This window comes from Strix aluco, chromosome 2, assembly GCF_031877795.1.
Source record: "Strix aluco isolate bStrAlu1 chromosome 2, bStrAlu1.hap1, whole genome shotgun sequence".
Lineage (NCBI taxonomy): Eukaryota > Metazoa > Chordata > Aves > Strigiformes > Strigidae > Strix > Strix aluco.
In genome coordinates, this window is record NC_133932.1 from 29,095,731 (window position 1) to 29,106,353 (window position 10,623).

The following is a 10,623-nucleotide window of genomic DNA, read 5'->3' on the forward strand; positions in this document are numbered from 1 at the left end:
CTTGTTGGTTGTATTGACAGGTTTCATGAGAAATCTTGATTTGCATGTCTGGTGATTCTTTTTAACCAGACAACATAATGGATAAGAAGCTAGGGAAATCATCCACTCTAAGACAGTCAATGCCACTACATCTTTTTTTTTGGAGTAATATTTGAAGCCAATAGTTGTAAATTGCTTTCCACTGAGATATTAATGATTCTGAGGTAGAACTCAGAGGTTTCTATCAATTTAGGCATACTGACATTTTGCTGAAGTAAGATATCTAGAAAGCAAAGACAGTAATTCTTAACGTGTAAAATTACTGCTCTTACTCCATATGATTAACTTCCATAAGCTTACTTTATAGGCAGATGATATCTTGCAGACTTTAAGGGTTCTCTTATGTGACAAAAGTTTTTATGTGAACCTCCAGGACATCTACACATTGCATAAGACTTTATTCAGTGGAAGCAATAGTGATATGTTGGACAAGACACTAATAACTCACAGTTCCCAGGGATGTTTGTAATTATGATGCACATTGAGCTTCTGGGGTGCCTCAGCATTTTGCTGTGACTTTTTGCAGATATTTGTATTGAGTCAGGATGCGATAATGATAATTTTTTTTCACAGCAGCCTGTATAGTGTTGTGTTTTAGACCTCTGATGAAAACAATGTTGTTAGCACACTGATGTTTTGACTGTTGCTGAGCATTCATTGCACAGCCCCTAGGCCCTTCTGTTTTTCCCACTCTGTCCCCCACCAAGTAGTCTGGAGGTGTGCAAGAAGTTGAAGAGAAACACAGCCAGGACAGCTGACCCAAACTGATCAAAGGGATCATGCTCAGCAATAGAGCTCAAGGAAAGAAGGAAGAAGGAAGTACATTCGTGGTTATGGCATTTGTTTTCCCAAGTAACCCTTAGGCATGCTAAGGCCCTGCTTTCCAGGAAGTGGTTAAAACATCTGCCTGCTGATGGGAAGCAGTGAATGAATCCTTTCTTTGCTTTGCTTGCATGTACAGTTTTACTTCACCTATTAATCTGTCTTTATCTTGGTCCATGAGTTTTCATACCTTCCTTTTATTTTCTCACTCTTCTTGTTCTCTCCCCCCATCCTGCTGTGGGTGGAGAGTGAACTAGCAGCTATGCAGGTATTTAGCTGCTGGCCAAGGTCAAACTGGCACAATAGTCTTTGTTAATATAGAATAATCAAATAATTCAGGTTGGAAGGAATCTCAAGAGGTAGTCTTTCCCAACCTCCTGCCCAAAGCAGGGCCAGGTCTGGGATCAGACCAGGTCATTCAGGGCTTTACCCAGAGGGGTCTTGAAAGGTTCCAAAGATAGAGACTGCACAACCTGTCTAGCAACCTTCTCCTCTGCTTGACTCCTCAAAGGGAAAAAGGTTTTTGTTGTATTCAGACTAAATGTCTTTTTCTCAATTCACTCTCACTGTGTCTGATCCATGTGACATATTACTCAGTGAAGAGCCTGTTTTTGCCTTCTCTATGACCTCCCCACAGGCAGCTGTTAGGTCCCCCTAAAGGTGTCTCTCACCCACGCTGAACAAGCCCATCTCCCCCAGCATCTTCTTGTAGGGCATGTTCTTCACCCTGGCCAGCTTGGTGGCCCTCCACTGAACTTGCTCAAGTTTGTCAGTATCTTTCTTGTACTGAAGAAGGCCTGAACTGGACACAGGAATTCATATGTGGTCTGACGAGTGCTGTACAAAGAAGAAAAATAATTTCCTTTGATCTATCAGCTGTGGCCCTGTTCATATAGCCCAGGACACTGTTGACCATCTTTTGCTGCCAGGACCCACTGCTAATTTACACTCAGCTTACTCTCAGCCTTTTTCATCACAGCTTCCACCCACCCATTCAGACTCCAGCCTGTATTGTTGTGGGGTCGAGTTCATCCCAGGTGTGGGAATTTTCAAGAGGTTCCTGTCAGTCTGTTTCCTACCCAGGTTCCTCTCAAAGGCAGCCCTGGCCGTTTTGGTGTTATCCATAAACCAAATGAGAGTTTACCTCCTCTAAGCAAAGATATTAAATAAGATAGGTCCCAGTGCATATCCTAATGATCAGGGTGACATAGCACTTAGGGATATGGTGTAGTTGAGCGTTGTCAGTGTTAGGTTAATGGTTGGACTAGATGATCTTCAAGGTCTTTTCCAACCTAGATGATTCTGTGAAACTCCACCTGTAACTGGCCTTGACCCAGAGGAAGAATCACTAACATTATCCTTTGAGACTGACCATCCAACTTGTTTCTTATCTATCTAGTAGATCACCCGTCTAGAGCACAATGTGCCAGTCTGCATAAAAAATGGATGTGCAGGAGACCATGTCAAAAGACTTTCTAAGTAAAAGCAGGCAACACTCACTGCTCTGTCCTCATCCACAGGTCTTGATATTTCATCTTAGAAAGCAAACAGGCAAGTCTACTATCTTTCACCCTTGAAGATCATACACAGAAAGCATGGAATATAAGTCTAATATTTCCTTTTTGTTCTAAGCAAGTGCTCTACTGGGAACTTGCGAATACTGTAGAAAGGACTTTTGGGATGTTCTCATGGCTTGCTTTGTTGCCAGCTCTCGTAACTACATTATTCAATTGAAAGTAAATATCAGGAGCTCAATTTACTGCCTATATAATGCCTTCTAAAAAACAGTGGGTTGACTACGGTAGGCTAAGGCCAGACTTAGCTTAAGCTTCTGGAAAGATATTAATTAGGCAAATATTTCCTACATTTTAGGCAAGAGATACAGCTCCAGTTGCAATACTAGGTTATTAATAATTGTGAATCACATGTGATACACAGCAGGGTTCTTTGGCTCTGTCTTTGCATTATATATTATATTTGTGATAATAAGCCCTAGGAAATCAGTACTTCACTGAGCTTTACTGCAGCTTTAACCTTTTAAGAGATAATGTTGCTACGTAATCACTAAAAGCAGAAGGCTCTGCATTAAATTCCTTTTGAAGTAATTTTGGCCTCTGAAGAAAAATTCAAATAATAAATTAATTTTTTCTTCTTAAAAGTTAATATATGGAGAGAATTTTCTAATATTATTAATTTAAGCCTTTATATGCAACCTGTGTCAGAAGTTTGGCATTATTTTCTTTTTTAGCATGAGAATTATCATGCTAAAATCTTTTCTGATACACCTGTTTCCCTTCATCCAACAATTGTCCTTGAGTAACCAATGGTAAGTTACAAGGGCTTTTCATTGCTGTGAAAAGCCTCATTGTAAGTGCTCCCCACTTTGTTGTTTTTTCTTGAATTTGAAATTGACTGAAAAGTTTTCATCATGCCATTGTAATTTTTTGACAAGTTTATTTGCAGCATCCACAGAAAAGACAAAGTACATTGTATGTGCCTAACTCAAAGCAATTTAAGAAGCAGCTTAAGCCACTAACTACTTTTGAATTAGTTCATTTTATGTGTTACATGATAAACAATCACTTGATGCATCAGACTCTTCACTTTGACAATACTTCATCTGTTTGTTTCATTATATATAGCATTTAAGAGATTTTTCTTTTTCTTTTTCTTTTTCTTTTTCTTTTTCTTTTTCTTTTTCTTTTTCTTTTTCTTTTTCTTTTTCTTTTTCTTTTTCTTTTTCTTTTTCTTTTTCTTTTTCTTTTTCTTTTTCTTTTTCTTTTTTCTATAGGAACATTCTGCAGCCACACAAATCTTTAATAGTAGGTGATTTTGTAGAATTTCTTCAATCTCAGCAAATCTTTTATTAGTTGGTTTAACCAGAAAGTACCTCTAGGATGTGGCAATAGTTAGGTTTCAGCCCATATTATATTTATTGAAACTTACATCTTGTTCCCATCACTGAAGTCATCAGCTATTATGGACTGTTTGAGGTTTTGATAGAGATGAGCAATGAGTCAACAACTGAGCTATCAAATATCTATTTTTTAAAGCATTTAGACATCTCAAACTTCCTTTTTTCTACTTTGGTAAGTTACTTACAATCTGTCCATTAGGAACTGTAGATTTAGGCCAGGTCTTTACAGCTTGCTGCAGGTTCTTCTGTGCCCCTTTGCCTGCACTGTAAAATAATGAACAGCTATATTTAGCTGTATAGCCCTGCTAGTAGAGTGTTGAGCTCGGTGTCATGCTGACATGTTACATGGCCTCAGAACTACAGCTAGATCATGTCTACCCAGGTCATGTAGCACATGTACATGTAGCAGATGTAGCAGGTGCAAGGGTGACTTCCGCTATATAAAATTCAATTCAAATATATTATTGGGTTTGGTTCTTATCCTCACTGCAGACTGCAGCTTCAAAATCTAAACCTCCAAATGCAATCAAATAATTATTTCTTTTAACTGTGTTTTCTAAGTGCATTGGGTTTTATTTTTTTACATTCAGGTACCTTTTTGCAAGATGAATTTGAGGAGCCCAAACTAAAAAGATGGTACAAATATATTCCTGTGGAAACAAGGTAACTGAAAATTCAAACCACTTCTTATATGCTATAAATAATAAAACAGATACATGTCACCCTATACTTGGGAATATTTTTTCAGCAAGACATGATCTGCAACACTATTTCAACAAGAGAATAGAATAAATATTACACAGTTTTATCAATTGATTCTGCTTCTATTAAAATTTCTCCACACTATAGAATCATTAGAAATTTTCATTTGAAGTATTAAGAGATGTCGTTGAGTTGGGTTTTATTTGTTTAGAAAATCTGTGGTATTTACAACTCACTGAATCATAAATGTTTTCTTTTGTATTGATTGCTTTACACTTCTTAATGGTGATAATAGAAATTCATCAGTAGAAGTATGTGCACTATTTATATGTACAGAAGGAAGAACTTAGTGGGTTTGATGACAGCTGAGTACTATATAATTACTCTCTCTCTGCCTTTTTCAGCCTAAATTTGGTTGAAGATAGTACAAATATGTTCTTAATATATAAAAATAGAAAAGTAAAAAAAAATCCAGCAGTTTTACAGTAGTGTGTTTTTAAATGGACTGCAGTAATTAACATTCCAAATTTAAACAGTACATTAAAGGAAAAACAATATAGTAACATACTTTGTTCATTTGATAGAAACTGATGTTATTATAAGATATTTAGGTGACAAGCTGTTACAGTAGCTTATCTTTCTTGTGAGAGAAGAGAGGAAATCTTCAGAATAGAAATGAACCATTGATTTACAGGTGTTGCTGTAGCATAAAAATGGAGTATAACATATATCAGGACCACAGACAGAATGAATAACGGAAAGCAACGAAAATAAATGAAGAGGTTGAGTGGGATTCATTTTTGGAGCATATAGGTGGGATACATAGTCTTCAGGCAGAACATGAAAAGGTTTGAGCAATCTCTCCATGTTAGAGAAGAGAAGAAAGGGTGGGGATGGGTATGATTTCATTATAAATACATTTGTATCTACTAAGCAGCATCCACATAGCTGAAAGAACAGAACAAAGTGAAGAAAAACTGAAACAAGAATGCTGCTGAGCCTAAAAACTAAAAGTAATGTAGAGTGAATTAGGTTATTAATCAGCCTCTTTTTTTCTTTGTAAAATATATTTTTGATAGATATTGGTAAAATATTTTAATTCTTGCTTCTGCAAACTCAGCCCACATTTGCCTTTTCCTTTCATAGCCAACTTTATCCCCAGTATTCAAAAGTGGTGAGGTTATTTATTTCAGCAATAGTTAAATCCTCATTCAGAGTGTAATACACACCAAAATGTTTCATTCAGTCTTAGCAGGCAATTTCTTATCACTAAACAGAGGCAACAAAATACAATTTACGTAATTCAGTTTCTGCACGGTTTGCTTTGTTTCACAAGTTGAGGAAAGATTTGGTATTCCTGCATTTCTTTTACTATAGAGACAACACTAAATTATACACAATGTTATAGCAAATTTTTCATATGAGTAATTAACACATAACCTCACAGAAGCCCTTGGACAGTGATTTCCTTCCAATTCAAATATTAAAAACATAGTGAGAAGTAACTAGCAGTTCATGATATCGAGTCACTAGACCAATGGAAAAGTAAGATTTACTGTTAGAGTATAATAATGAAGGAAGCAAAAGAATGAAAATTGCTGCAGAATTCTTTAGAAAACAATTACTTGATAGATTAATTGATATGTTTTTATTTCTCTTAGATAAGTGATGAAAAGAAATCAATTATAAAAATGAGCAAAAGAAAGAGATATGTATTATGGAACTTACCTTCCAAGTTGACTAGACCTTGCTTCTCCCTAAAATGGAAAAAAAAAAAAAAAGCAAAAAGATTGTTCACTGAATTTTAGGAAATGTAGATGTTTTCCCAACTGTAAGTTTTAGGAAATTCTTCGTACAGGAAGAATTTAAAGATGTCCATTTCTACAATGAAGATTTTTTTCTTCTTTATCAGTGACTCAGAGAGATAAAAATAACAGGAGGCTCCATTAGAAAATTGGCATATATTAAGGCATAATATTGTGGATAAGAAATGTATGTCTTTAATATTTAGGATAGGTGCTTATTCCAGCACTTGCTCTTTCACAGCAATCCAAAAAACTGAGGAAAATCAGTTGCTCTCCTTGCTCAAAAGGTTTTGTTTTTTCTTTTTCTAGTATTTATAAAAAGCTTTACAGCCCTCAGATGAAAAAAACTCTGTAAGTGATGATACTTAAATACTGAGGGGATGAACATTGGAAATGTTTGAAACAAATTCCCAGACTTCCTCAGGGCAGACAAAGTTAGAAGCAGATTTAATTGTGGACATCTGTTGAGTGTGAGGGGAAGAGATGATGTCTTCTTATACTTACCCTTAGAGATCTACATTAAGAGGTTTGCTTAATTGTATTACAGAATCACTTATTTCTGCACAAAAAAATGTCCAAATCTAACATAAAAACACCCTTTCAGATGGCTTTTTTAAGCAATGGAGATTTTTTTTTTTTTTCTTTCCCCACCTGTGACCTTCAAGAAGCTTAAAGCCTTCAAGCATCTTCTATGCAAGGTAGTCAAGAGAATTCAACCTACTGTTTATAGGATTAAAGTTTGTTATACAGAAATCTGCAAGAGGACTAGCAGTATACATTATTCCATGTACTCCATACACTTGAGAGAGGAGGTATTTGTAGCAACTGTGAGATGAAAGTGGGAAACTTGAGTTTTTAATGCTTCAACATGCATTCATACAGGAAAATGTTTCTTATATACAGTCTAATGTTAGTAGAACACTTCCTATAAATCTTCTGAGGAACTGAAAACAATTCCCACTGGAGCTCTGGAAACTGTGCCTCTTCATCATCGCTGAAGTGTTGCCTTCTGGAAGGTCTGAGTAATTAAGAAAGTGCTTGCCAGTTCAGCGTGGTGTGTCAGCAGCTGTCTGTTCACTCAGGTGAAAGAATTGAATTCTGGAGAGATCTCGATTCACTTTCCCTGGCTTGTTTTTAAAAGGGAAGGTCTATGCTTCATGATCTTCCCTTGCTTTTCCATCGCTGCCCGACACAAAGCTTCAACCCAGAGAGTTGTGCTCATCTTTTCCTTCTTTGCTATAGACATTAGGTTGTCGTAATATTAAAATTTATAAATAAAAGGAGTCAAAAGGGATCAGAGCAAGCTGCTGGATATATTCTGGTAGTTCAAAGACAGAATGGGTATTCCAGCCCCTCTTTCTGGCCTTATTTTGATAAGGTAAACAGAATATTTTATTACTGCCCAATATCTAAACAAGTAAAAGAAAGAAAACATGGAAAGTAAAGGAGTGAGGCACAAGTGTGCATGAAAGAGAATATATTCAGTTGCTAGCAGCAAAATATTTCAGTTTCAGCTTTGTAGGAGGCTCTTAGCATATAGAAAACATGAATTTAAAAGCTAGTTTCTGACTGGGGAAGGAATTTTATTGAAATTTGAACCCTTGCAGACATCATAAACTCAGACATTAGAAGTGAAAAAAGCATGTTACTATGGAATTGCCTGCAGGAGTTTGAAGTCAAGTACCTGGTTTCATATCTTTCTTTCTCTGGTGGTTTTTTTTGTTTTTTTTTTTTTTTTTTAGGTTTTGGGGTTTTTTTGTTACTACTAACTCTCTGATTCTATCTTTTACCATTTTCTGTCCTTTCTCTTTTACTTATGCCTCTAAAGCATATTTGCAATCACTTCAATTTCAACCCCAGATTCCTTCATCATATACAAAACCTAAAGCAGACCCAGGAGCAAATTTGGCTTATGTTTTTCAAAGCACAGCTTGACACTCCATTTCCTAAAAAATCTCTTCCATTTTGACTGAAAATCATTTCCACTGAAGGAAGTCAGTATCCTCACTAGAGATGATACTAAAAGAGCTTTAAAAAAGGAATAAATTCTACATGCCAGCTGTATTCTGGCATTGTCCCCATATGGTTACATCACCTTGTGGTACTGGAAGACATAGGCAAGGACTGTAAAAAATGGGTGGTTGATTTATTTCCAAAAATATAATTTTACAATATGCAAACAATAATTAAAGAAAAAATACTGTGTGTGGAAGGTTAGAAACATTTAATAGCCACAGGACCAAGGGAGTAAAAATGAGTTTTTGACTCAGGCAGCACATGCTCTTTTTTGTTCTAATGTAAATTGTACATTTACATACCACATTTGTACTTTCCACATTTACCTCCAAACTACTGTTTCATGAATTAAATTGTTGGTGAAGCAATGTTTAAAATATTTCTTTTGCCTTTGTATCCAACATATTTCCCTGTTTGCAAACCAAACAATACATCTTCAAAGCCAATGTAGAATCCATCCAATTTTTTCTATATCCACTGTTTGACCACTGTCCAAAAGGACTTCCAGTCAACACAAACAAAAGCGACTGAAGAGCAAATATTTTTCATTTTTACATTTGAATCAGCCATCAGCCCCTATTTTCTGTCTAGTTCACTTTTGGTGCCTTAATGAGGAACCTCTTTATAAATAAACCATAAAGTTTGAGGTTTTATGTGGAAAAAGTGAGATACATGGTTACAGTTCACACAAAATTTATCCTTGAAAATCATAGAGCTTGCCTGCTTGTGTTTACATTGTTGACCGGTGTGCTTGTCTGCAAGCCTTTCCTTTTTCTTACATTTGGCATTAAGTGGAAGTGGCCTTTTCATACTAGTTTGCTAAATAGCATTGATATTAATGTTGACTATGATCACTTACTGAAGGGGTAGGTAATTAAACTTTAAAAACCATTCCCAAAGCATCATTCTCATCATTAAAAGTTGCCCAAGAAAACATCTTTCAATATCTTACTGCTATTACATTGTTTACCCAAAGAAGCATATAATGACTGCATGCAATGTCTTGTAAAAAAACTAGCAATTTTCCTCTTCCATCTGCTTCCTTCCTCATTATATATCCATTCTCTTATTTCTGCCTTTTCCTTCTACTATTTTCATATTTTCCCTCCCATCATCTATTCCTTCTCTTTTCTATTTTAAAAAAGAAAAAAACAGGACAGAGAGGAATGAAATTGTCAGAAGGAAATGGATTTTGTGAAATAGCTGTTTTACAGGTCAGCAATGTTAAACAGAGACTGACTGTGTTGTACAGGAAATTTTAAGAACATCATTAATCTGAAATAGCTGCGTTTGACTAAAGGGTATTGAACAATAATGCTCAGTACCTAAAATCCATTTGGTCCTATTCTTTTTTCTTTCTAGTTTCATCCCTCCAGTGCAATCATACTTCTCAGTTATGACAACTTTTTTCATTGAAAACTTTCTTCATGGTTCAGAGACATCCAGCTAAGGGTCAAGAATATTTTTGAAAAGATCCTGAAAGAGTTAGTCCAAAAACAATCTTGAAACAAAAGCATGGATACTACTGTGGTAATAATGGTAAAGAACAGTTAAGAAAGACTTTCCCTGTCTGTGAGTGAGTTTGGCACTTCACATTTTTGTAAGCATTTAAAGTGGAAGAATTCATTTTTGTCACTATTGCCTGCAGGATATCTGATTACTTAATTACCTATGAAGCCCTTTTTAGCCCAGCAGAACTTTGGCTATCTGTGAGTTTTTGACAGCTAATGATAATGTAATTGTAAGGACAAGTATCTTAAAAATTTTTACTATATTGCTGTTGACAAAAAAAAAACCAAAACAAAACAAGACAAATACAAAAAAAAAAAAACAAAACACCAAAACAAACAAACCACTGAAAATGTTGCTGAACAGTTTGCTTGAGAAAACACGTGCACATAAATACATATACAGGTTTAAGTCTGTCAAATAGAAATGCCTGAAGCTGGACAGAGTGGTCAAGGATGGAATTAACACTGTAGTGACTGGGTTTTTCACATGCTGGCACTGATCAAATTTACCATCCCTGAATTCCTCTTTCACCCCCTACTCACTGTCATAGGAGCCCCTCTGAACAGGATTAACAGAAGTTTTCACCTCACTGAGCAAAATGTTTCTTTAACAAAGGCACACCTTAAACAAAATCTCTCTGTCTCCTTGTCCTCAGTCACTTAGAGATGAATTCAAATACATATCACCATGCAGGCATCACAGTCAGAAAGCCAATCATGGACAAAACAATATATGTCAGTCTCAGGAAAGAAAATAGAGGGGAAAAAAAAAAAAAAAAGAAAAAGAAAAAACAACAACCAACCAACAAAA

At 35.7% G+C, this 10,623-nt stretch overlaps 1 long non-coding RNA gene across 1 annotated transcript; it reads right to left on the reverse strand.

The window, feature by feature from the left end:
* Window positions 1–697: 697 nt before the first annotated feature.
* Window positions 698–6,238, reverse strand: LOC141920149 (uncharacterized). The gene is made up of 3 exons (XR_012622230.1): window positions 6,209–6,238; window positions 3,964–4,042; window positions 698–1,698 (listed from the first exon to the last, which is right to left on the reverse strand). It is a non-coding gene; the product is annotated as an uncharacterized LOC141920149 (long non-coding RNA).
* Between the last annotated feature and the right edge of the window lie 4,385 nt (window positions 6,239–10,623).